The 27,431-nt window shown below is 41.9% G+C and overlaps 1 protein-coding gene and 1 long non-coding RNA gene across 7 annotated transcripts in view; one reads left to right on the top strand and one right to left on the bottom strand.

Moving 5' to 3' along the window:
* Nucleotides 1–23,224, bottom strand: part of PKIA (cAMP-dependent protein kinase inhibitor alpha) — a 60,662-nt gene extending 37,438 nt beyond the window's left edge. The window contains exons 1-2 of one of the 4 annotated variants that reach the window (XM_061601852.1): nucleotides 22,933–23,224; nucleotides 20,632–20,724 (exon numbers count right to left, since the gene is read on the bottom strand). The gene's annotated coding sequence lies outside the window, so the exon portion shown is untranslated. Of the gene's footprint in view, nucleotides 1–20,631; nucleotides 20,725–22,200; nucleotides 22,430–22,932 lie in introns of those variants that run through there. The other 3 variants (XM_061601860.1, XM_061601845.1, XM_061601867.1) reach the window with 3 other exon arrangements.
* Nucleotides 22,317–27,431, top strand: part of LOC133372809 (uncharacterized) — a 66,285-nt gene continuing 61,170 nt past the window's right edge. For 2 of the 3 annotated variants that reach the window (XR_009759559.1, XR_009759558.1), the window contains exon 1: nucleotides 22,317–23,771. This is a non-coding gene — a long non-coding RNA (uncharacterized LOC133372809). The remainder of the gene's footprint in view (nucleotides 23,772–27,431) is intronic. The other variant, XR_009759560.1, reaches the window with a different exon arrangement.

The following is a 27,431-nucleotide window of genomic DNA, read 5'->3' as shown; positions in this document are numbered from 1 at the left end:
ATTTCTGGGGGTATATCCTCTTCCTGTGTATCAATAGAACCTCTTCGCCCCTTGGTTGTTTTTTTAGTTGCCATTTTCAAAAAGAAGCCTTTAATTTCTAATATTAATCACTATTTCAGAACCTAGAGGCAATCTATTTCTTTTCTTTTTTCTCTCCACCGAAAAAAGAGTTAATATTCCAGGCCTATTATTGAAATCCAGCCAGCAGTTCTTATCTGCATCCAAGAATGCAAAACAATTCTGTTGCCAAGACTAAACAGTTATTAGCATATACGAGCAGCGGATTTATCCAAAAAGAAATAGTCCAAAGAGAAAATTAGTCCAAAATATAATAATTGCCTCTCATCCGTTTTTAAACTTTATAACTCCATATTCAAGCCAGCTTTTTGTCGTAAAAAAAGTATATAAGTTGTTTATATTTTCTTTCTTCCTTAATTATATTTAAAAGAGAAAAGGTATGACTCACCCAGGTTTCTCAGTTGCTGATTCATAAACAAATCCCTTTTATTGCAGTAATGTAAGCCGAATGATAAGATTTAGGTAGAAGTGGGCTCGCTGGTTAAGAACGTTTTAAAAAGAAAAAACGCTTCGCTTTATCCCAGTGCAGCTTGCGTGGAAGTCCAGACTCCGTCTTCAGCCGATCGGCTTGCCTTCTTATCTCAGGAATTTCCTGATCAATTCCAGCCGCCGACAGCTCAACGAAGTCTTGTGGGAGATCTGATCGGTTCTCCTATACCTTGGAGAACATTTGAGCCAGTCCAAGATTCCTCTTGGCTGGCTTTTAACCTGGAAAAAGCTTCCTCTGAGGCAGAGCTCCCTCAGAGACAACCACCAGCCAGCACCACTTCCCGGAAGTCCCCTGCTAGGCCATAATGTTAAAATGCTGCGGAAAATCAGTTTGTATCTCTTCATCTGAATGCTTCCAACTGCAAAACACTGCTGAGCTCTCACAGTGCTAAATGATCAAGTTTGTGATTAAGCACAATTACCTCAATACTCTCTGTAGTGTTCACATGAACTACCAAAGCAGACCTATTGATTGGTATCTCATACTTGAGCAACGCTACTTAGCTGCAAGCAAACAAAAGGATGCAAAGCAAAAAAGATGCAATCCTTAAGTGAGAGCCCCATTGAAATCAATGGGACCTCTTGAGTAAGCATGCACAAAAATCAAGGCTGCAAAGATTAATAATCCATAAGAATACATTATTGGCCATGTTAGCTATATGTTTCATCATATCTCCTCTAGCAATGTGCATTGTCTGTCCCCTACCCTGCACAAAAAGAAAAAAAAGGAAAGGAACACACACCATCATAAACGCTTTTCTATTCCAAGAAAGATATCGACAGGTGAACAGAACCTTGCTTGGCACACATGCCAGAATGCTGCTTCCTCACTACAGAACTATTTGAAGAGCAGCTTTGGTTGAAGTGGCACCCATTCAGAAGAGGAAAAGGGTAACACAGGCCCGCATAGACTTAACTTTTTTTAAAAAATAATTGTTGTTTGCACAACTAGCTACCATTCATTCTGGCTATCGTGTTGAAAGATATATACCTGCATTAAACTCTACATGAGTTCAGTATCACATGCACAACATAATATGGGAATACTGTATTGGGGGGGGAGAGAGAACGGAACAAATCCTTTATCTGCCTTCCTGTAAAAATCTAAGGTGATTGCACAATGGAAATACACTGCAACATGATCACTGTATGACCCAAGTATAGGTTGGTTGCTTTCCCAACCTTTGAACAAGTGGAAAGTCATTGCCTCAAGTCCTGCAAAGAAGAGATGATTCATGGTGGACATAGAAACATGGGAAGCTATCATATACTGAATCAGACCATTAGTTCATCTAGCTCAACATTGTCTACACTGACTGGCAGTGCCTCTCCAGCATTTCAGATGGGGGACATTCCCAGCCTTACATGGAGAGGCCAAGGTTTGAACGGGACCTTCTACAGGCAAGACAGATGCTCTACCAGAGCTATGGCCGTTCCCCTGAGGGATTCAATGCATCCCAAGCCACTAAAGTGTTTCTAACAGATTTCAGAGAATACAATTCTTAAAAAGTGGGTAACTTTGTTGTTTTTCCATTGGCCTGAGTCCTAACTAGGATTCTGCTGGCGGGAATATCTCCTCAACAGAGTTCTGCTTGTAGATTGCTCCCATCAGTGGAAGAGGGGCAGGCAATTTCTATCTTTCCCCCCTTCCCTCTGCAGCCCCTTTGCACCCCTGAACATCTGCTCTGGAATGGGGGTTTTTTTTTTCTAGAATAGCAGTGAGGGGGATCACAGGGGGCTAGAGGGGGAAACAGCAAAAGTTGCCTCTCCTGCCTTTCTGAGAGTATGATCATCCATTGGAGCAGACTCCCATCCATGAATGGAAGGAGCCCTTCTGTTTGTGGATGTTTAGTCAGGATCCAAGCCACAATTTATTACATTTATACCAAACTTTTCTTGCATGATAGAACTCAAACTGGTGTACGCAGCTGGCTTTCCATCCAGGCACTGATGAGACCCAGATCTGCTTTTTCAGCAAGGTTATGGTATCACATGCCTTCAGATCATAGGGTTTATTTTCCGGGCCCAATTCAAGGTGTTGGTATTAACCTTTAAATCCCTATATGGTCTCGGCCCAGTTTACCTGATGGAGCACCTCCAGCGCCACCAACCATGCCGCCCAACAAGATCAGCCACACAGGACCTTCTCTCAATCCCGCCAACTAAAACAGCTAGGTTGGCGGGGACAACTGCCATCAGCCCCAGCCATCACATCTGTGCTAGCTGGGGCAAATAAGAGTGGCAGTCCAAAACATCAGGAGGCTACCAGGTTGCTAAAGGCTGTGTTAGCAGTTCCAGTAAAAGGCTGACCCTGGAACATCCTACTAATTGGAACAAATACAGCAACACTTTTAAATAGGGCCGTTACCAGCTTTGAAGGAGCCATGGGCAAGGTGCTGTCAGGGGGGCTCACATGATCCTGGTGGGTCCTCTGAAGTAAGGTTATTTATTTCATTATGTTTTTTTTTTTAAAAAAATCACTATGGCAGTGTACATACTGTGAAGCACTGGCCAAGTCTGTAGCTGCCTGCCAAATTTCCTCCCAGTATGCTTCTGGGCTCCACTACATCATGAAGATGGTGAGTGGCTGCAACCTTTCCACTTACATCCATTACTCATGACACAGTCTCAGCTGGTGCTTTGCAGCACATCTGCAATTCTAGTAACGATGGTTTTTAAAAGAAAAAGGCATGTCTGTGACTGGCATTAGCTTCAGTAAAGCCCACCTAGGGCCCAGTATTTGCCTGACTATGCCAGATGAAGGTGAAGGCCTGCTTCTAAGCCCCGGTTCTATATCACACATGTTTGACTTCCCATTGATCATCCTCTACAGCAGTTGGAAGGTGCTCCAATTGTGAAGCTTCAAATATCCATTTTTTAGTATATATTTTACTGTTCCCTCTCAAAGGGAATGCAAAGTTAAATGAAGTTAAGACTAATGTACCAATATGATTATGCACACACCAAATATCCAAGAGACAGCAGTTGAGACTAAACATTAGACCCACCTACTCTTACACTGCTGCTAAATGTGAAATCAAGAAGTACTTGCATGACACCACTATTTTTATCCTTTACCCCACATACACTATCCATTTCTGCCATTGAACCTGATCTGCTTGAGAAGTAGATTTTGCCCTTCTGATTATGTAGAATGGCAACACACATTTCTGGTGATGCATAAACAGGTTAATTGACAGCATATAAACAGGATTACAGGATCTTGCAATCTCTACTCATTGTGGGGAACATCTGTCCTTCCAGATGTTCCTGAACTACAACTCTAATCAGTCTTAGCAAGCATGGCCAAGGGCCTGGGATGACAGTAGTTGTAGCTCAGCAACATCTGGAGGGCCAGAAGTTCCCCACACCTGCCCTGAAGGAACAATTTGCTCCAAAAGGAGAGCTACAGATAATTGTGGCATTTAGGTAGATTACACATAATATAAAATATGCAGTTGCCCTTGTGTGATTGGTTTTTATTTATTCAAAAACATTGCCATCGGTTAGAATTGGTCAGCTACACAGAGAAGACTCAAGAGAATGGTACGGCCACCCCTCTGTAAAACCACTGCTGCAATATGTATAAACAAAAAGAAATTCCTCAGCGAAATACAAGGTACTTTTCCAGCATTATCTTTCAAATGTAGAATGACCACATCAATTTTTATTTGTTCCCAAGAGGATAAGGTGGCCAAATGCAAAAAAAAAAAAAATCTATTTCATGGGTAAACTGTAAGGGTGATAATGGACACCTCTGTTTTATGCCAGAGTGTAAGGAAATAGTCCATTCTATATAAAAAAACACCAGAATTAGCATTATTAAATTTCTTTACTGTAGAAAATCAGGATATTGTATGTATTAATTGTATTTTGATATTAATTGGATAGCTATTGATAACTAGAATTCTTATAGCCAGATTTTTGAACAATCTTAAAGAAATCTCTATACAAAAATTGTATAATAAATTCTGGGAAATTGCACTAACAGAAAAACTCACACAAAAATTACATATAGTAAAGGTGAAGGGGGAAAAAAGGAGACACCTTTGTAGGAGACTGGTGGAATTTCATTCCATACACAACTGAAAGTGAACCGAGAATTTTAAAAAATGTGTGGATTATGTGGTTATGTACCCTGTATTTTTATTTAGCATAAATTTACCCTTGTAATGCACCTGTTGGAATATTCTGTGTATCACGCTTGTTTATTTTTTTTTTTGATGCTAAATTGAATTTGATTTGCAATGTATTTTTGTATATTTGTTCTTTTTGTTTGTATTGTTTAATGAAAATGAATGGATAAACATAATACAACCTTTTTTTGGATACCATCATCATCATTCTACAACTCAAATGCAATAGTATGTGCACTTTTCTACAGTAGTATGAAAGGCAGGAAGTAGTTACATATTTGAAGCCATTCATCTCAGAAATGGAAATGCTATTAGCTGAAACATTTTCAAAGGTGCTCTGGGATCTTCCAAGATTTTTTAAAAAAAGATAACATAAAATAAATGCCTACAATATGAAAAGTGGAGAATAAATTACTGTACTTGATCTCTAAAGTATTTCTAAATATAGTGATGCCTGAAGTGAGTAGGTGGCCCATTCTTTCTTCAATGATTCTAACCTGCATCTGTGATCCTTCAAGCTCTTGCAGTGTCAGGCAGATAACTAAACCTGGTGGTTTATGAAGCGTCTGTTGGCACCATCTGACTTATATGGTTGGCATGCTGCATTTGGCTGGGTGGGTCACATGCTGTGTAGGTCTAATCTAATCTTACATCATCTATCCCAAATCCAGTGAATCTGAGGCTCATGCATTCTCCCACTGCTGCAATCGCAGACCCACCAAACCATACCTGTTTTCCCATCACCAAAAACGCCACATCCTCCCTCTTTCAATTTACTATTACTACAACAGAAAGTTTTGAGAACTATCAGCATATGCCTACTACAAAAACATTTCACCCTGGTTAGCAAGAATTAGTTTTATATATTTTCAACTGGGGAAGGGGCAAAGGCTCAACAGCATGGCTGCTCAGGTCATGTGGGAATAAGCTGAATGAGTGGACCCAAAATGTATTATTTATTTATTTATTTATTATTTGATTTATATCCCACCCTTCCTCCCAGCAGGAACCCAGGGCAGCAAACAAAAGCACTAAAAACTCTTTAAAACATCATAAAAGCAGACTTTAAAATACACATTTAAAGAACACATCTTTAAAAACATTTTTTTTAAAGTTTTGAAGACATCTTTAAAAAAAGGTTATAAACATATTGGTTTTTTAAAAACATATTAAAAAGCAATTCCAACACAGATGCAGACTGGGACAAGGTCTCTACTTTAAAGGCTTGTTGAAAGAGGAAGGTCTTCAATAGGCACCAAAAAGATAACAGAGATGGCGTCTGTCTAATATTTAAGTACCACTTCTCAAGAGCAAACAGAAAAAAGAGAAGGGTCTGCCTATCTTCTGATGAGCTCATTTTCACATGGGAGTCAGTAACTGTATTGGCTCAACCACCAAAGCCAGAAACTAACACTCTAATCCTATGCATTCTAATTCAGAAGAAAGCCTCACTGAATTCAATAGAGTTTATTCTCAGAGCATTACATGGGATCACAGCCTGAGGTACAGAAGGGGAGACAGGTGCACACTGGAACACACTTTGGAAGAAGGGGTTCATACAGTACAGGTTGCCCATCTCTATCCTACCTTCGTTTCCTCAGTTGGGGCAGGGAGAGGAAAGAGAGAGCATAGGTACATCTCAGAAAAGTTTGAAGCAGGAAAATACTTTGAGTAGATGGAATGGTCACTGAGGAATACAATCCTAGGAGGCGAGGAGCCAAATTTGTAGTCAGTCCCAGCTGAGCAGGCTATGCTGTCTCATCCCTCCATCTGGTGCAGCCATAGCTCAGTTGTAGAGCATCTGCTCTGCATGCAGAAGGTCCCAGGGTCAATCCTTGGCATCTTCAGGTGAGGCTGGAAGAAAATCTCTGCACGAAATCTTGGAGAGCTGCTGCCAGTCAGTGTACACAATACTCAGGTAGATAGACCAATGGTCTGTTTCAGTATAAGTTAGCTCCCTAAGTTCCTATATTACCACAAGCTGGGTACAGCCACTATTCCAGCACTAGGATGCATCACGTCTTGCATTCATCACCAACAACTCTTACACGCCTTGTTACTACTGCCACTGCATTGCTGAACATTAACACCACTGCATAATTAATACCCTTGATCACACCATGTAGCTTTGACATTGCAAAGTAGCATGTGCTGAAAACGATATAACAATCCCCCTGTGTGATTCATGTTGCTTTCACATCCTACCTGCCCACAGTGACAACGGTTATTATCTATGAAAGGTATTATCTATGACAGGTCACAGTAAAGCATGAGACAGAATACCAGAGCACTATATTCTTGTTAGAATTTTCTACTGTTATTCTGTTTGTCCATTCAAGCACGTCCAATGCTAGAACTTCCCTCCACAAACTATTACAAAGGGAGGTTACTTAAAATCCTGAGCCTAAGCTTGCTGTTCATTCAGTTTTTCCCCCATGTGTACTCTCAAAGCACTTTTTTATATAAAAAGGCTGAAATTTTCACATGCTCCCATTCCTTTATGATTTAATGAGTCCTGCTCTATTCTGTTTACTGTTGTCATGCTCTCTCTCACCTGCTCTCTCCAGCAACTGCACTACACAAAGCCAGAAATGGGGGGGGGAGACACCCCATGCAAAAATAATGGATTTAGCCATTTTGTTGCAAACTTTTTATGAGGCAGAATGGAGAAGTACAAACCTTTCTGAGAAAGAATCAGCATGATTTCTGTAGGGTCATGCCTTGCCAATATTTTAGAGCTACCTGATGGGCATATAGGAGAACCTATACACTTGGGTTATACAAAATTCCTCATCACAGGCTCATAGTCACTGGGATAAAAGGACAAGCCCTCTTATCAGGGCCAACCTTTCCACAAAGCAACCATTTTGATAGGAGGGTTCCAAAGGGTCATTTGCCTGCTTCTGACCTCCATTTCTGTTGGATGGTGCACATGCAACACTGCCTGCCCCCTAACCATGGTTCAGGGACAGGAGAGCAGGCTGCAGGATCCCATTCCCTCTGCTCTTTCTACTTCAGCTTGTCTCAACCATGTGTATTTGGAATGCCCACATCAATGTTAACCACAACTAAACATTAACAAGAGTCTACTCCATACCAGGACTTGAAGCCTATTGCTCCAAGAAGAGGCTATTATGAGTAATAAAAGCTGATGATGTTAAGAGAAGAGCAAGATGAATCGTAAATGTTCTCTATGAATAAAACTGACAAGGTGACAACTAATGTTGATGCATTACATCTTCTAGCAAACCTAGAGCACTTTGTCTAAATTACAGCATCTATAAAATTATAGGATGAAGTATTCAGAGTGTAAACTGTGGGAATTATTCCTGCTCAGCCAGCAGAGTTCAGTAATGACTATCACACTTGGCAGTCACAACAACTGATAACTTTGGGTATAATCTGTCTCTCATTGATTTTAACAGGGCTAGGCGAAGTTCTTTAAACGACAATTGCAGACAGGCCATTTAAACACGACACCCTCATTACAACCTTTCCATCCTATCCTCAGCAATACATACAGCATTAGCAGTGGAAATGGTATCTGCATAGGTCAGTCTTATCCCGCATCTCCTCCTACATGAAGTTTCCACGGAGAGACAACCAGTCCAGATAAATTAAAATTAGCTCTTCAAACTTTAGTGTAGGGGTTCCCAAACTGTGATCTGTGAGCTTCATTCAGGTGGTCTGTGGCATGTTTGTGGGTTGACAGGAGATGGCACGTCTATCACAGTAAACATTCACATTGATTTTTAATGGTATTTCAATTGCTTCTCTTATTTTGTATACTGTATTACAATTTGAATTCTGTGGAATACAGTAAAATACAAGAACTAGACTAAGCAATAAAAACAATAAAAAATCATATAGCATGTAACACAGTGCATTGCAACTGCTATAACAGGCAGAAAAATAATTAAATAGTTTGCCAAGACCCTCAGCAATTTTCAAGTGGTCTGTGGGAAAGTTTGGTAGCCACTGCTTTAGTCAATTACTTCTCTAGGAAACTATTACAGAAAACATTCATTTTTATGTGCATAGGATTGCAACCATAGGAATGTTACCTTCGCAGAAGCCCTATAAGCCTTACCAAACAAAAATACCCTCCTGCTTTCAAGTGATTGTGAGCCCAGTAGCATTACTAGTGATACTTCACTACAATATCTCAACTATCCATCTCCCTTACTTTCTGTGGAGTCCCTCACATCCAGGATCAGAAAAGCATCTTTTTTTTAGTTATTTTACAGAATTCATAACCACTTAATTTTAAATAAAATCTTTAAGAGGTTTACAAAGAATATTAAATATACATTAAAACTGTTAATAAAAGTAAAAGTTAGAAACGACTTTTAAAATATTAGAATATAGATGAAATCAACAGTTAAAACTACATTATAAGTTAAGATTACATATTAAAATACATGTCAACTTTACATGTCTCAGTAGCCTTTCAAACAAGAAAGTTTTTAACAGGTGCCAAACAGAGTTCAGCAAAGGCATCTCAAATGAGGAATCAATGAAGTTGGGACTTTTACCAACACGCAGAATGTAATGTCATGCTACAATCATTACAGATAAAAGCTGTCATCAAGGCAGCTTTTCACTATTTAAAAACACATATGAAAAATATAACATGCACATAGATCAGAGATGGGGAATCTGTGGCCCTGCAGATGTTTCTGGACTCCAGCTCTCATTGTCCCTGACCATTGGCCACACTAGCTGCAGCTGGGCCTCATGGGACTTGTAGTCCAATAACATCTGGAGGGCCACAGATGTTCCCCACTGTGTATATGGATATTAAATGTGCACACCCAGTCTTAAAAGTGACTCCAAGATACTACTGCATATTGCTATACATCAGGTGGGCTATGAAGGAGCCTTGGATAACATGAGAAGTAAAATGGAAGACATATAAAGGAACAGGCCAAAGGACAGCACATTTATTAGTCTGTGAAATAGATTTCTCCTAAAATTGCTAAATGGAGGGAGGGGGGAGGGATTACATTTATTTTAAGTAGCACTTATTGGAGGCTTCTCTGACCAATAGGCTAACGTGAAATGTTAAAACACAGCTTCAACTTAATTTTATTTAGAGAAAACCCTAATTAATTTTCTGGCTATGCATCATGGGATTAAAAAAATCAGTAATCTAAAAACCGAGGAGTCCTAACCCCAGCCAGGGAGCCCTGGAGTGGCATATGAACCAGCAGCTCTGGATTCAGTAGTCCTGTCCCTATAATTCCCCTGTTTGAAGTTCTGCTCTTCCTACCATCAGTGGGAACATAGCTGATGGTAGCTTCTCAACCAACCACACTTATGGTTGAGCCTGAGGCCACATGCTGGAAGAACCCAGAGGAAGGACACCTCCGCCTTATCCTCCCCCTTCCCCCCCGCACCATAGATTGAGATGGGATAGGGTAAGGTTAGGAATGATCTGTAAGTATTCTAGTATAGCCAGCAATTTATTTGCCTCAAAGTGACAATGTTTTGTAAATGTCTTGTGTCTTACTTCTGCCTTTCCTCTATCCAATTTGGGCAGATTTCAAAGATACTCAGCAATAATGGGAAGACAGAGGCTTTTTGGTAGGTGGTTCTCATGTCCAGGAGACAGGCAAGTTATCCGTTCTGGATGGGGTTGTGTTCCTTCTGAAGGAGCAGGTCCGTAGCATAGGGGTACTCCTGGTTTCATCTTTGTCACTAGAGGCCCAAGTATCCTCTGTTGCTAGCAGTTCCTTCTACCAGCTGTGTCAGGTTCACCAGCTACAGCCATTCTTGGACAGGGATGGCCTGACCATTGTAGTCCATGTGTTGGTAACCTCGAGGCTGGATTACTACATGTTAGGTCCATGGCATGTTAGGGATTGCCTGAATCCTTATATTGCAGCTCAGTCACTGAGATCATTTGCAAGAGTGACACTAGTTGTCCCCAAATTGGCAAGGCTCATTTAACATTGACATGAAATTGACCATTCAGTGTTAGTGGCCCAGTTCTCTGGAATGCTTTGCTAACAGAGATTCAGCAAGCACTTTGTGTTTTAACCGTTAAATGTGTGCTGAAAAACTTTTTGTTCTGACAGGCTTATGCAGGCAATTAAGAAGATGTCTTTTTATAATAGTAGAACTTCATTTTAACTGTATGGTTTTTACTGTATTTTTAAAAACATTGTAGTCAACCGCTTTGATGTTTTTTAAAATGGAATATTGGTATATATAAATATACCAAAAATAGCACCATGGGCTCCTGCTGGAAGATGATGATGATGTACTGCCTTCAAGTCGATCCCAACTTAGGGCGACCCTATGAATAGGGTTTTCATGGTAAGCAGTATTCAGAGGGGGTTTACCATTGCCTTCCTCTGAGGCTGAGAGGCAGTGACTGGCCCAAGGTCACCCAGTGATCTTTGTGGCTGTGTGGGGATTTGAACCCTGGTCTCCCAGGTCACAGTCCAACACCTTAACCACTACACCACACTGGCTCTCGCTGGAAGGGCAGGATATAAATCAAATAAAGAAACAAACATACACACATAATTTTGTTTAAAGAGAACTGCTCTAAACAATAAATAGGATCTATTAAGAATCACATGGCTCTCTGAAATGTAACCAGTACAGTCAAAATGAACAGCTGGGACCAGTATTAAAAATCAACATGATGATGACTGCAAAATGTGAATTGCAAAGCCTAAGGAATATATCGATAGAATCACAGTTGGTATGGGGGCTTGTAAGCTTTCTAGTCCAGTCCCCAGAGCAAAAGCATCTCCAACTCTCCAGTCCCTGCCTGAAGATCTCTAGTGAGGGACAGCATACCACATCATGAGAGATAACTGACTCCATGAGGCCACGGTGAACCTGCTGTTACTGCCAAGAAGTTTCTCTTAAATGTGCAAATGAAATCTGTCATACTGTACCTCATGCCCATTAGATCTAGGCCTGCCCTCTGGGGCAGCAGAGAACAAGTCTTTGTCCTTTCCTTTGTGACAGTCCTTCAAGCCCCAGATCACATTGCTTGGGCACAACAGAGGACTTCCAGCCCAAATGAAGTTAACATCAAGCATGTTTTTAATATCCAAACACAGTTTTACTTCCTGTGCCATGATTGCAATTTATGCACAACACTTAGGATGCAAAATTCTAGAACTACAAAAAGTCCCCATATAAAATATTATCTTCTTTAAATCCCTCACCTATATGAATATGCAGTCATTTGACTTGCTAGTAATTAACCTGAGCCTTCCCTTGACTTTCAGAGAGCTTAATTTGGTACTGAACTCACCTGGACAAAGTCTTATTTGCAACTTCTAGGGCTCAATTTACAATATATGAAGTAAATATGATGCCTTTCCTTTCAGGCTAGTCGTATAGGGCTAGGCAGAAGGTGGATTGGGACCCACTGGTAGTCAACTGGGTGATTTGCAGTAGATCAGCAAGGATTTCTGGCTCCCAGTTGTTTATCAACAGCAACAGTTAAAAAGGTCCCCCACTTCTAAATTAAGCTGTTAAAATCTCTGATCTCCAATTACTCAGATACAGGAGAGAAACACACTCACTGTTCTCTCAGTTCCAGTGCGCCTCCACCTCTCCTTTCTGAAAATGGAGACACACGATGCTAGTCAAACCCCACCCCTTTTTTACTGTAAAACCTGGTGGGATCAGGTTTTTAAAAAAAATTGCTTCAAAGAGATTTTGCAGCTGATTGGCAGATCAACCTGCCCCCCCTCCAGGTGTGGCTAATGGCAATACCTTGCTGCAGGCGACTAGTCTGTTCACAGTCATAGATATGTACTTGTACTTTGGATATTCACATCATCATAAGAGTATGACTCATGGCAGGGGTGAGGAAGATGATACATTGGGATCTACTAATAGACCTCTGGGTAATTTTCAGAAGATCAGCAGGGTTTCTGGCTCCCAATTGTCTAAAAATACAAAGCAACAAATACAATGCTCCCCTCTACCCCTCAAGTAGGTTCCTGGAAAAAAATGCTGAAGGAAAAACCAGGAGTGGATCTTTGTGTGAAAGAACTTGTGGGCTTGGTTCTGGTACTGATCACAAATTCCTGGAATAAGTATGTGATCAGAGACATCTGGGTCCATAATTTCTAGCTTCCACCAATCCATCCATCTGAGCCAGTTTTGCACATGGTTCTGCTTGGTAACCTCAAGGTTCTAGGAAAAACAAGGTAACTCCTGCAAGCCTGTAGTCTGCCCATTCAGGTTATAGGATAGTGGATAACTACGGTAGCTCTACCCCCATTTTGCATCTGGCTCCACCCCCTGAGCTACTATTTTGAATTTGGCTCCATTTAGTGGAACTCTGGCCATCTAGTTTTTCAAAAATGAACTAGAACCTGCAACCCCCAAGCCCGCCCATGGCTGGTGTACCACATGATTACCTTACCACTAAGGACTATTTTACACATTACACAGTAGCAAACCTGGATGTATGCTCAACAGGCATCCATAGCCCCTACTCTTCAACAAAAATTGTGTTCAAAAACTTTGTCACATTCACTTTAAGGGTACATGTTGGGTGGTATTCAATGTGAGTCCTACTCAGAGTAGCCCCACTGGAGTAAATAGACATGACTAACTTAAGAGTAGATGCACTGAAATTAATGAACCTGAGTAGAATTTAGTTGAGAGGCCCTCAGGAAGTGTACTTAAGATGAGGCTGCTTGGGTGAGACCAATGGTCTGTTTAGTCATGTATCCCATTTCCCACAATGACCAGCCAGATGCCTCTGTGAAATCCACTAAGTGGGGCATTATGACAACAGCCCACTCCTGCTGATGCTCCCCAGCAACTGATTCTCAGAAGTATATGGCCTCCAAACATGGCAGACTCATAAAGTTATGATGGCCAGTTATCTATTGATAAGGCTTACCCTTCATGAATGTGTAGAATCCTCTTGTAAAGTCTTCTGAGCTAGAGACTTTCAGCACACTTTGGGGTAAAGAATTCTAAAAATTCCACAGCAACCCTAACCAATCTTTGCACATGTGGAACTGGGGTTGCTAAGGGCTCTCAGCTAGACTTTTATTTAGAACATTTTGTAATTGCTTTTTATTAAGAATCTCGAAGCAATGTACAAAACAGAAATCATGTGCAATAGAACAGAATTTCAATACATTGTACAAATGAACTTGATCCTAGCACCTGCCTTTAGAAGAACATAGCCCTGCGAATTAACCAGCCTGTAAATGCAGGACCATGTTTATTCTACATTTATCAACCCAAAACCTCTCACTCCCCTTTCACCTCTGAATACATACATCAACAATCTGCATTAGAATCACCATGCTATAGACACATATGCACCTTTTAACCACCCCTAAAGTTATTCCAAACCTTCATGCACAAAAGGTAACAAAACAGTGCAATCCCATGCCTGTTTACTCAGAAGCAAGCTCCACTGAAGTCAATGGGGCTTACCTCAGAATAGACGTTCCTAGGGCAATGCTGTAATCCTCATTAAGTGATCTCCAGTGCAGGCCCCTTCCCACCTCCATCGTTGTGAAACATTACTTTCCTTTCTCTAGCAAACACAAACAACTTCAATGAAGGCACAAATGCTGTGTCAACATCAGCACCTACTTATGCAATCCTACACAGCAAAAAGAAAAAGGAAGGGTATTGCAGCAATGTGTTTGGCTCAGCAGAAAATAAATTTAAAAATGGATCATATGCAGACAGCATGTGAGGGTGGAGAGAGAGAGAAAGAAAGAGGAGGTATTATTCATACTCTCCTATTTAGCTCTCCATGACAACTTTAGGAGATACAAGTGTTCAATAATACATGAAAAAAATGCAATAGATGTTTAAAAGCTCACTAAATGTTCAAGGTTAGTGAAAGGACAGTTGTGGATTGAGGGCAGGAAGAAAGAATAAAAAGACTATTAATACAGACCTCTGCTATTCTGGATTTCTCTTAAAACAAGCACCCTAGATTAACAAGTGGGAAATATTTAGCAGAGATCATTTAAGACTAAGTACTTAGGTTCATTAAATCAAGAGTTGTTATTTTTGGGGGGAAGGGGAACAGAATAATAAGTGCCATGGTTGCCATAAAAAATGCTGCTGGGAGTTAAGCATTTTTCATCCCCAATGATAAGGGGCACTTAAAACTAGATGTTGCCTTCTATTTTATTTATTTTTATTTATTTAATTTATATACTGCCCTAAGCCCAAGGGCTCTCTGGGCGGTGTACATAATAATAAAGCAATCAGAGAATATATAAATACAATAATACAATGGAATCAAACAAAAATAATCAAAATAGCAGCAAAATACATCAATAAATATTAATAGTACACATTAAAATGTACTATTTATATGTAAAACGAAGAATGAGTGGCGACTCTCACCAACCCAGCCCAGCCCTCATCACCCAGTAGTAAACCAGGTGTATGTGTGCAGGGGGTGGTGGCTCACCTTGATCTGGTACATGCTCTCTGCTTCAGCCCGGCTCTTGGCAGCAATGTCTTCATACTGTGCTTTGACCTCGGCAATGATGCCATCCAAGTCCAGGCTGCGGTTGTTATCCATGGACAAGACCACAGAAGTGTCATTGATCTGAGACTGCATTCTAAGAGTTGGAACTCTCATTGCAGATACAGTGGCAGGAGAGAAAGGTACCCATGTCTTGCACAGAGATTTATGAAGTCCTTTCAAGCTACTCATATGCTATACAGAAGGAGTCAGCAGCTATGGCTGTGGAAACCCCCCCTCCACCAATGTGACACGCAACAAATATGACAGGCTGGATGCACCTGCTATCATAGTCTTGCTTGCTTTTCCTACCCATTATGGCATGATCTCAACATTTAAGCATAGCACTTCAGACTAGTGTCCAAAAAAACTCCACCTACTTCATCACCATCCCATACTGCAGATGGAGAGCTGAAGCCAGTGATGTGGGTTTTCCAGAAAAAAATCAAATTAGATTTCTTTTTTCTGGAAAATTATAGGGTAATTTGCATTGGAATTTTTTCAGTTTGAACTGGAAAACTTTCTGATGCCCTAGAGCAAGGGTAGCCAACATGAAGCCCTCCAGATGTTGGATTTCAACTTCCATCAGACCCAGCCAGCATGTCCAATGGTCAGGGATGATGGGAGTTGCAGTCCAACAACATCTTGAGGGTTCCATGTTGGCTTAGATGCCTTAGAGAGCCATCTAATTTAGCATGTTTATTTTACTGGTATTTTGAAACTGCCAAGGTTGACTAATATTTACTTGCAAAACTGGCATATATTAATTGCTACTAAAACTTATGAAACGTAAAATTAAAAAATCCACAGAAAAATAAAGCACCTTTTTCCATTTCACACAGTACATTCATGTATACTGATACATCAACTTTCAGAACAACAATTCATGATTAATGTTTTCCAACTCACAAGTACGAAGCAGGCACCTTAGTCTGGTGCCCTTTCTAACTGGCCACATTCACATTTTGGTAGAAGTGGCCAAGCTGCAAAGAAGCATAACAATCTGCCTCTCTGTCCCACCCCCAAAAAGGAGAGTAATAGGGAAGGGGAAATCTTTCTACAAAGTCTCACAGGACCATGTTTGCCTGTACAGGGTAACAGAGGGAAAGAAGGTAATATGTAACCAGGCAACACATAGATTTAAGGGAAGCAGAGAACAAATGGTACAGCTTCTGTCTAGGATACAGCATTGAGCCAGGCTGCTTTTTTACCTCAACATTAAACATAAGCAAACATACAGGAGTAGCTGAAGGCTTAGGTTGCTATCTTCCTGCACTAATTAATGCCTGCTTCTTCCCATGCAAAATGACTTTGCCTCATTGTCCTCCCACAAACACCTCTACATTTTTCTCCACCTCACTGTGTGAAGCAGCTTTTCCATATCGCCTATAATTGCCTCCCACGCTAACATCTGCTTCCAAAAGACAATCCTGCCCTTTGAGGAATGCCAGTTTGTGGGAGCATTTTTATGAGAACAGAAGAAAAGATCAGTTCCTCCCAGTGGATGCTTCCTTGAGCTCAGCTCTTTAGAAAGACCCCCTTCTTCAGGGTCAAGACGCATACATGGTTTAACCACATATAATTTGACACCACTTTTTTTTCCTTTCCTTTTTTGTTAAAATACAGCAATGCAGGCTATAATATAAAGCAGAAGACCTGCACAATGGACTGGGGTGGGTGGGGAAGTCGATTTCTAGGCAAGCGTATGAGTAGCTTAGCCATTCTGGATTGCACCGTCACCTTCCCTGCCCCCTTTACAAAGAAACAGTACAGTTCGCAGGCAAACTGTAAGCACAACAAAGATGGCAAAGACGTCAGTAGATTCTTCCTCAACATTCATATGAATCTTGGCCACTCTGCCCAATTAATTGCTTTTCAACATGGAAACTATGCAATAGCTGTATAGAAACCACTTTATGCTGATATATAACTCTACTAACAAATAGCTTGCTATAAAAACCCTAAGAGCACTTGCAGTCTTAGATACATCATAACAAAGAACTAACAGCAACAGTTGCCACTTTTTTGCCTAGTGGGGCTTCTGTGCCTCAACAGGGCAAAAATTAACAGATGAAGCTTTTCCTACCATGAAATCTAGAAAGCTTCCCATTTCCCATTCTAGCTGTCATACAGCTTAAATGCCCTAATGGCAATTTTAAAGCCATTCTTAAGCATGCAGTGTCAACCCTGCAGGATCAGATCAGCTGTAACAGGCTCCTGCACCTCTAACAGTTCACAGAAGAGGCAATTTCAGGAGGTGCAACCATAAGCAGCCTGTCAATACTGTATGACACTGACAAACTACCAGCCAAAACCCTCTCTTCTGAATGACTACTAAAGATACCCTAGTCCTGTCTTCTTGTTCTACTCATTCGAGAACCCAGTGAGATGAAGAAATAAGGCCAGGTGCCTCAGCAACAATACTGAATGCAATGCAGACCGGCAGGAAAGATATCAGAGATCACCTCCTGCAGTTGCTAGCTGAAGCTCCTTCAGTGAAATGCAGCATACCTACCTACAGGTGGTTGAGGTAAATAATTATTTCAAGTAGAACTGAGAATAAGCCCAGCTTTGCTTAAAATAGCAGCAAGCCAACAAAACTGCTACTCAGCAGTTGCAGTAGCCCACTACACAAGAACAGGGAGAGCAGACAGAAAAGTTTACATCAACTTCCCACAGCCAGCTCCAGTCTTCTACTCTGACGTGGGAGCACAATCCAGTGGTGGTGATTTCATGGTGCAGCAACCAACACATTGAAAGCCATAACACCCACACACCCATTGACTCAAAATGGGAGGAAACATAACATGCCAAACCAAGAACGGATGTAACATTTGGCCCATTCAAGGGCACGATTTATTTATTTATTATTTGATTTATATCCCGCCCTTCCTCCCAGTAGGAGCTCAGGGTGGAGATGAGATGATGTGGCGACGAGGGGGTGTATGATCCTGCACATTATGGCTTTCCCACTGCTGATCGGACATTTATACCCACAGAGTTCCCAGCAGCATGCATAAGGGCTGTCCTGCTGGCTGGCTGGCCGGCCTCCTTCTCCGACAATGGAGTAGCACTAATGCCACTTCCCACAGTCCTCCAGCCAGCTTTAGGATTAAGATGCTCTGCCTGTAGCATAAGTGATACTATTAACTGGTGGTTCATCTACGTGCCCATGAGCATCATAAGCCATCACCTGGAATTTACTTAGGCCAAACAGATAGTCCTCATGTAGTAGAATGAAGGCACAAAGTATTTCAATGCTCCTTCACAATTCTATTTCTGGCTGCAGAATTGCAATATTTAAGTGAAACAATTTCAAGGGATGAGAATAATGAATGGTGAAGAACTGAAATTGTGTCCCTAGGGGTTGTATTCAACATAGTGCTAAGGTGAACATTCCCCTAGAGCAAGGAAAAATTAAATGTTCTCTCCCTCCCCTCCCCTCACGTGCTACCTACATCTGTTCTGGAGGTTCCACAACCCTACAGAGCAGATGTGGATATGGGACAGGGCCCACACAGGATATTGATGCTAATGCATTTCTCCCCCCTCTACTCCCCTGTGTGTGCTCCCTGTGTGTGCTCCATGTGGTAGCACAACTAAGGGTCTAAAAAAAGAAAGATAAAGGGTCTGAAGATTATCTAAGAATAAAATAGTGTCATTTGGTTGCTATTATATTCATATTATATAATTTTTTTAGGGATGTTCACACATTATGTTGTACACATGTTCAAGGAATCTGTACACGATTGTGTAAATAACTGAACACATAGTGAATTTAAGAGTCACTATGTGGACTGAACTAATAATGTGTCATACAGATGGATGTACTGCTGCATTACATGTGTTGAATGTACCCATGTATGATCATGTGCAGTGATATCTTATGCTTTAGCAATGGAGACATATTTTGTAGTCCCATCCTCTAATTTCTTTTTGTCCTGGTTTATCTACCATTGTATTTTAACTCCTTAGTATTAGTAGATGTTCTGGCATCACTGACTGGGTATTGAAATATCTAGGATAATTTCCAATGAGTTAGAATCTAGAGTTGCTTGTTCTGGGAAGAAAAGTGGGATAGAAATTTAATAAATAATAATGAATTAGAAAATATTAAAAATTAGTCTAAGCCATTGCAATGATTTGAAAAGTGTAAACAAAGCACTGGAATTATGCCCTTAAATCAGGTATGAGAAACCCTGGTGGACTATAACTCCCATCATCCCTGACCATTGACCATGTTGGCTGGTGCTGACTGGAGTTGGGAGTCAGCAACATTTCAAATGCCACAGTTTCCCCAACCCTGCCTAAAATGGTTAAGATACTTCCAGGGTGCTGGAATGAGACATATACATAGTAAAAAGATATGTCAATTACCAGAAAAGTCTGAAAGGGAGATATTTTAAAGTTTCCTTCTAGAAATGGGGGACTCAAAATGTACCTCCCACATTCTTATGACCAAGTTATTCCCAATTTACCTATGAAGTTTAATTATGGCAGATAAACCATCCAAGCATCTCTATTACCACAAAGGTTAAGAGTTCAAACGCTACTCAAAATGCTTAAAGTACTTCCAGGACACCTAGAAAGCTGGAATTTGGCACCTACGTCCATGTCCCATGGATTACTAGAGAAGTATGAAAAAGACATATTTATACCAGACAAACCTTGGGACATTTAACTTCTCACCTAAGAGAGTTAGCATTTAAGCATCAGAGCAAGCCAAACAGATGCAGGGAGGAATGTTGGGTTGCTGCCTCTTCTCACACTGGAATCAGGTTTGGATTTGGAAAATTGAGTATACCCTATAGCAGCGTCGGCTATGAATCCATGCTTGCAAAATACAAGTTACATTTACTCTCCGTGTGTGCACAAACACATGCACATACACCACATACAAACATTCCGCCCTGACCACCACCACCAAGTTATTTTATTCTAGGAATAACTCCAGTATGCCCCACTGGTAAGGCTCCAGGAATTTTTGCATGTTATGCAGCAGTTACAAACACAAGAGCCCTGTTAGAAAATAACTGATAACTACACACTGAATCCATTTTTCAAAATTTTCTTTAGATTTTTAGAGCACACATGTGGGTTAATAAATATCCTAATATTTGAGTCTGTATCTTCTAAACTAACTGTGTATTCTTCTCTCATTTCCTTCACAAAAGTGGAAATAACTGCTTAGACAAAATTTTGATTATCCAATTTATTGTGGCTATCATGAGTTCATTCTTGTAATTGAGACGCTTAACCATGATTTGCACCTGTCAACAGATTCTATTTTAAAACACCTTCTCAGTTGCTCAGAAACTGAAATGCACACCAACGAAAACAAAAGATGCAAACCTATGGCAAGAATAGACTTAGGTCTTGAAATAGGGCTTCATTCTGGCAATACTTTATTCCATTTTCTTGACATTTCCTTACCTGTTACTTTTATGTTTCTTGTGATCTTTCACACAATGTAAAATCCAACTCTGGAAATCTAGTGGAAGTTTAGCACTCAGTTCTGTGTTGTTTCTAGAAAAAAATCAGTTTGCAACCCTGAAACCTGGTATATCATGAAAATTTTGGATCACACCTCCATTGCAAATGTAATGAAATTTTGGGCAGTATCTTGGCATACTGTGTGATGAATCATGGGGAGAAGACAAGGGCGCAGGCGCATTAAGTGTGGAGTGGCAATATGTCCAATAATATCCACTGTTGTGTCACATCAAAGCCACTCATGTGAATGAAGTTTAGTGTGACATGATGGTATGTTGACCAAAAAACCCACAGTTCCATAATGCAACAGATAAAAATAACATTAGAAACCAGGACAGAAGCACTAGGATTATAACCAGGAAAACTAATGCAATAAACCCCCATGTCTGAATGCAGCCTATATACAAGCTACTATATACAGGCATCCAAAAAGTGCATGTTTGCTATGCCAAACAGGGAAGAATGAGACACTTTGAGCCCATTTCTGTGGCTACAGACCAGTCTGATCCCACACATCATTCCCAAATTTAAATTGAACAAGATAGGTGGCTGGGCTAGCAGTTCTCACTCTTGAATAAGAAGAGGGTGAAAACTGCTGTGAAAGGGAGATTTTAGCCCATATTTATCTTCTAAATTACTAACATGTGGGAGCAGAACTAGGAAGGGGTCCCCAGTAAACACCTACCACTTTTCTGCACTTGCTAAATAGAACAAGGTGCCCACTATTTATTCCCTTTTAACCAAAATAAAGGAAGCTCACATGGCATTCAGCAGACTATTGGCATAACACATTGCACATTCTGGCACAGAATCCATGTTTCGGGCAGGGAGGATTTTCCATTACTGGAAGGAAATGAGAGATTACTAGACAACCCACCCATTTTGGGATTTTAAGCCAAATGCTTCAAACACTGAAGGCATCCAACAGCAAATATGGGGGCTGCTACCTGGCACTTTCCCTGTGGTTGAAGAACACAGATACAAATCAAGGGTCCATATAAATATGCACTGAGTAGTAGAGAGGTGGAGGGAGGGTAATTAACCCCTTAAAGCATTTTGACTTTAAAAAATGGGGGGGGGTTACAACACAAAGGACAAAAAGCATGCCTCCAGTTAAGATCCCAAAGAGGCTCAAATTAGACTGATTCTCTTTTGGGGCCCAAATCCTTGAATATGTTTCCAGAACAGCTTCTAGAATGTATATCTCAGCATGCCATTAACTACCCACATGGGCCTCCCTGTTGCTATTGGCATTTTTCAACTATCAGCCCTGTAAATATATGTGCACAAGTGTTCATTCCATTAAAATGGCTGCTGGGGGTGGGGTGGAGGAAGAGAGGGAGACATAGTAGCACCCTTTAAGAGCAGTTCCCAATATGATGGCAACAGAAATGTTAAGTCCCAGGAAGGGAAACAAAAGCAGTACCCTGCACAGGATCCTGGAACTGTAGGTGAGTACCACACACACACACACAAAACCCTCAGCCCCTGCCACAATATTTCGCCTACCTTTAAGTAAGCTGAAGTACCGCTGTCACATGACCCATATTTTAAGCGTCATCCCTTAGTCCATCACACTGGAGTTTATGCCCATCTTTTATTCCATGACACTGGAGCACCATATCAACCCCAATGGATGCCCTTTTTTTATTTAAAGCACTCTCGGGCCGGGGGGAGGAGAAGGAAGATGCGGCGCCGTCACACTCTCCCGATCAGAGACCGGCCTCCTCACAAGCGAAGGCAGAGGACAAGCAGCCCCCACCTTCCCGTCCTCTGAACTCTCTAGGCTATTTTTAGGAAGACGAGAAAACCCGCGCTGCCCCCTCGTGTGTGGAGGAGTGGGGGCGGGGAGGCAGCTCTCTGCGCGCAGCCCTGATGCAAGAACAAGAGGCACCAGAGACCAGCTCTGCCCGGCGGCGGGCCTTGCAGCACCTCAATCAAAGCCTCTCCCCTCCCGCCCCCCGGGCTCATATTGTCAGCGGCGAAGGTATCTGGACAACCTGCTGTCACTCACCACAGCACAGTGACTGGCGGGGATCCCCGCTTGGATCCCCATAGAGAAGCATCCCTGATCTAAGCCGTAACCAGCCGCCGCAGCGGCTTTTCCAGCGCCCACAACGCAGCGTTCCGCCCAACACATCACGCTCTCAACCCGGCCGCCCCCGCCGCTGGTTCAGGACGTGTTGCGCCTTCCTCCCAGATCTTTATTGAAGGGGAAGCGAATCGTACACATCCACTCACCTTCCCGACGGCCGATTCAACAACGCATGTTTCTCCCACTCGCTCGCACACTCTCTACTGCGGCGACGCCGCCTTTGCTTATGAGAGACTCGCCGTCCCCCTCAGCAGCCGCCCCCCCCCGTGGGCTGTTGAGAGCTTGCTTGCTTTTTCTTCTTCAAAGGGAGGTCTTTTTAAAAGACGACGCCGGGGATGCACTGGACAAACGCCGGGGCGTACTTCCCGCTATTATTCCAACCCCCAGCATCCAGCTGCAGCTGCTGATCCCAAATTCACAGTACTCCGGCTGCATGAAGTCATAGTGCTCCTCCTCCTCCTCTTTCACTCCCCCCCCCGGAGCACCGCACTCGACTCCTGCGGGAGGAGGGAAGGAGACGAACACTTCTCCCCACCCTCCGAGAGGTTCGACGGGGTAGGCACACACACGACTTAAAAAGACATTGGGAAGCTTCGCATTGATTTTTTTATTATTATTATTCATCTCTGGCATGCCGAAGAAGAGTTCCCACCTTCTCTTACTCCGACCCTCACCCCGGTTTTGAATGCTCAATGGGCTGTTCCACTCCGTGATAATCTCGCCTCCCCTCCAACTTCCCTCGGTGCTCCCTGGAGGGTCCGTTTACGAAGGGGGTGGAGGATAGGAATTGATGCTCCGTGCAGTGCAGCGCGGATCTAACTGTACCTGTGAGTTGCAGATCCTGCTACCAATCAGCCCCTTCCGGCAGGGTGGCTGGGGAATGCATCTTGCGCGCTGTGAGCCTCGCTTGCAAGTTGATCGAGGAGCAGAGTGCTTGAGAAACGGATTTCTCCCTGCGAAGCATTTTCGAGGAGACGCTGCATAGGTCTCTGGAGCGATTGGTTTAGCTATTTGCTGCAGTCCAGATAGTTTGAACCAAGGGTCACCAATGTTTAGCGGAGTTCTGTTCTTTCTTATTCCTTGTTATTGGGTTAAATATGTTTGTTTTATTAAAGTTATATCCCTCCCTTTTTCCCCGCAGGAGCCTAGGGGGGCAGGGCATTTGCTAAGGAATTTGTTACTGGGTGCCCATTTTTTCATTCAAATGGCTTGCCCATGGAAGCCTCTTTACCATGTACAAGCCCTGACATCTGGATAGAGGACAGAATATTTATTGGGGGGGGGAAGAGTGAAGATACAGAGAACCAGAAATGACAGTGTACAGTCAGTGAGAGAGATTTTGTTAAGAATTTTTTCAGTCAGACTGGTGATTTGGAAGAACCCTAACCCTAAGAATGTCCCTAACAGCTGGTATAGCACAGTGGGGAGGAGAGCCTGGCTGGGAGTCCAGAGTCTGTAAGTTCAAATACCCACTCGTGTCTCCTGGGTATCAAGGGACAGCTTACGTGTCCTGCCACCTGTGCAGCTGTGGGCAAACTGCATAGTCCCATGGAGCCCAGTTGCCCCCCAGCTGGCAAGACAAGGAAGGGGTTGGCTTGTGCAGCTGTGGCAAGCTGAGCAGGCCCTAGGCAGCTGGGGAGGACTAGCCTCAGAGGGAGGCAATGGTAAACCCCTTCTGAAGACGGCTTACCATGAAATCCCTATTCATAGGGTTGCCATAAGTCAGGATCGACTTGAAGGCAGTCCATTTCCATTTCAAGAATGTCCCTATGTTCTCTTGTTCCTATTCAATTTCACTAAAATGTCATGCCTCTAGTCTGTGTTTCAGTGGCTTCTAATCTGAATTTGTGTTCTTGATTAAATTTTGTGTCCATTTGTGCCCACTGGGTGTCCAAAAGCTAGGACTGGGTGTCCATTTGGATGCACAACTTTAAAAGGGCCTTGTAGGGCAGCAAACAACAAGCAATAAAATGCTATATCTTAAAAACTATCTTCAAAACATATTTTAAAAAATCTTTAGAAACAATGCCAATACAAATGCAGACAGGGTAAAGGTATCTAATTAAAAGGCTTGGTGAAAGAGGTTTAATCATGCTTAGAATAAACCCACTGAAGTCAATGGGGCTTAGTTAAGTCCCATCGATTTCAAGGGTTTGCTCTAAACTTGGACCCAATTCATAAGTTTGCATAAAGGCATTATAATGTTAGCAGTTTTATTTTTGATGCCTCTCATAGAATTTCCCGTTTCAACAGCTTCCACAATCAGGGTCAGTTTTTTTGTTGAGCTACTCGCCATGAGAGAGCCAGTGTGGTATATTGGTTAAGGTGTTGGACTACAACCTGGGTTTGAATCCCCACACAGCCATAAAGCTCACTGGGTGATCTTGGGCCAGTCACTGCCTCTCAGCCTCAGAAGGAGGCAATGGTAAACCCCCTCTGAATACTGCTTACCATGAAAACCCTAAGTCAGAATCGACTTGAAGGCAGTCCATTTCACTCACCATGACTCCAAGACCTCTTCTGGTCAGTCACCACCAGCTCAGATTCCATCAGTGTGTTTATGAAGTTAGGAGTTAAGTTTTTTGCCCTTACTTATATGGAACTGCATTTGCTATTTTATTGCACATTCATCCAGTTTGGAGAGAGCCATTTTGGAGCTTGTCACAATGCCCTGAAAAATTTGATGCCATCATTTCACTCACTTCTCACCTGTCTGTCAAGATAATTTGTGAGCATGTTAGTCTCCCATATTTTCTTGAGGGCCCCACTACTTACATCCCTCCTTTGTAGGAACAGTCCACTTATTCCTATTCTGCTTCTTATTCTGTAGCCAGTTACTGATCTATAAAGGACCAATCCTCTTGTGCCTTGACTGCTGAGTTTACTCAGGAACCTTTGCTGAGGGATTTTTTATCCTAAAGCTCTTTGAAAGACACAGTGTCTACCAGGATAACCCATCCACATGCTTATTTACCCTCTCAGTGAGAGGACTTACATTTGCAGAAGCCATGTCGATTCATGTTCAGTGAAGCTTGTTATTTTATATGCTTGGTAATTGTATCTTTAATAATAATTTCCATCAATTGATGCTGAGCTAACTGGCCTGTAATTCTCCCTACCTCCTTTTTAAAAATTAGTTTTACATTGGCTGTTTTCCAGTCCTGTGATATGGAGGCTTACCTTAGAGACATTATATACATGTGTGTGTGTAAGGTCAGCAATTTCACCTCTGAGTTCTCCAAGAACTCTTATGTAGATGTCATAAGACCTAGAGCCTTGTCTCTTGTCACCACTATTTGCCTCAGTTCTTCAGACTTCCTTTTTGAAAAAGTTAGTTCAGGCACAGAGATCTGCCCTACGTCTTCTGCAGTGAAGTGTCCCTTGCTCCTGGCTAACAATGACTACATGTTTTCCAATGCCAGGAATATATGAGGGTAGTACTAAGAAAGAAAATGATTTTCATCATATTCAGAGAGTCTTTCCCTCCCAACAGAATATCCACAACCACTTTTACATACTTGGAATTAGGAATTGGGGTTTCCAAGTAGGTTTGAGGCCTGATACCTTGCTCACTTTAGATAATTTAGAGCTGTAATCTTCAAAGTAATTGCCTCATGTGTGTTTCTATGGTGAATCAGCTGGCACTTCTAAACAAAAATGTAGCCTCTTCACACAGATTATTATGCTTCATTATAACCATCTCTAGAGAACACTCTATCTTTTTTCCCTCTCTATTGGTCACATAATATGTTTATAATATAGTTTGCCATAACTTTATTTTCCTTCTCTTTGTCCTCTTCCTCAGCCCTGTATTTTGTGGATATAAACATTCAGTGTAAAGAAACCATTTATAAGTGCTGTGTATACTCCATGATTGTGGTCAGTGATTCTGAGACAGTGATTTATGGTTGGTGTATTGTGTGTGTGTGGGGGGGGAGAAGCAACAGAATGTTCAAAGGAAAGGAACTTTGATGTAAGGTAAGGTCACAAGATTTTTAAAAAGTGTAAACAGGTTGTCATGGCAAAATACACATAGGCATCAACCCCTAAGTAGGCTGAAGTGCCTGAACAAGACCTTGCTCTTGAGTAAATCCGCTTGAAATCTATGAGACTTAATTATGTTTAATGTTCTGTTGTTCATTTTTGAAGGAGTACTTGTTAATTATATCCCACTTTATAGCTCTGAGAGGTCCCCAAACCAGCTTACCAAATCAGAAAATATTTGCATATCTAATCAGAAACAACATGGTCCCAGGTTTGTTCAGTCAGCCTTTTTTGGCCTCAGTCTTTGCTTTTCTGGTATCATCAGGCATTAGGCCCACTGAGGATCTTTGAGAGATGTGGGACTAAGTAGATGGACTTTGGTCCATGAATGACTCAAGTCTTCTTTTGCTGGTTGTCAAGGAACAGCTTTCACTGAGGACATCTGACCCAAAGGAAGGGCTGAGAAGATGGAACTAGCTCAGCCCATGATAGAGCCAATTTCTTCCCTTGCTAGTTCAGATGGCTCATCCATGCTTCGATTTAATCTGTGATGTAAGTCCCTTGTGTGCCCATTAATTCACCCTCATCCATATAACATTCCCTGCCAACTGCTCCCCTCCCAAATTTTCTCCTAAGTAAATCTGGAGCTTCCCTACCCATC

The sequence above is a fragment of the Rhineura floridana genome, chromosome 1, assembly GCF_030035675.1.
Source record: "Rhineura floridana isolate rRhiFlo1 chromosome 1, rRhiFlo1.hap2, whole genome shotgun sequence".
Classification (NCBI taxonomy): domain Eukaryota; kingdom Metazoa; phylum Chordata; class Lepidosauria; order Squamata; family Rhineuridae; genus Rhineura; species Rhineura floridana.
The sequence above is the reverse complement of the archived record's forward strand: the minus strand, read 5'-3'. Positions and strand labels throughout refer to the sequence as shown.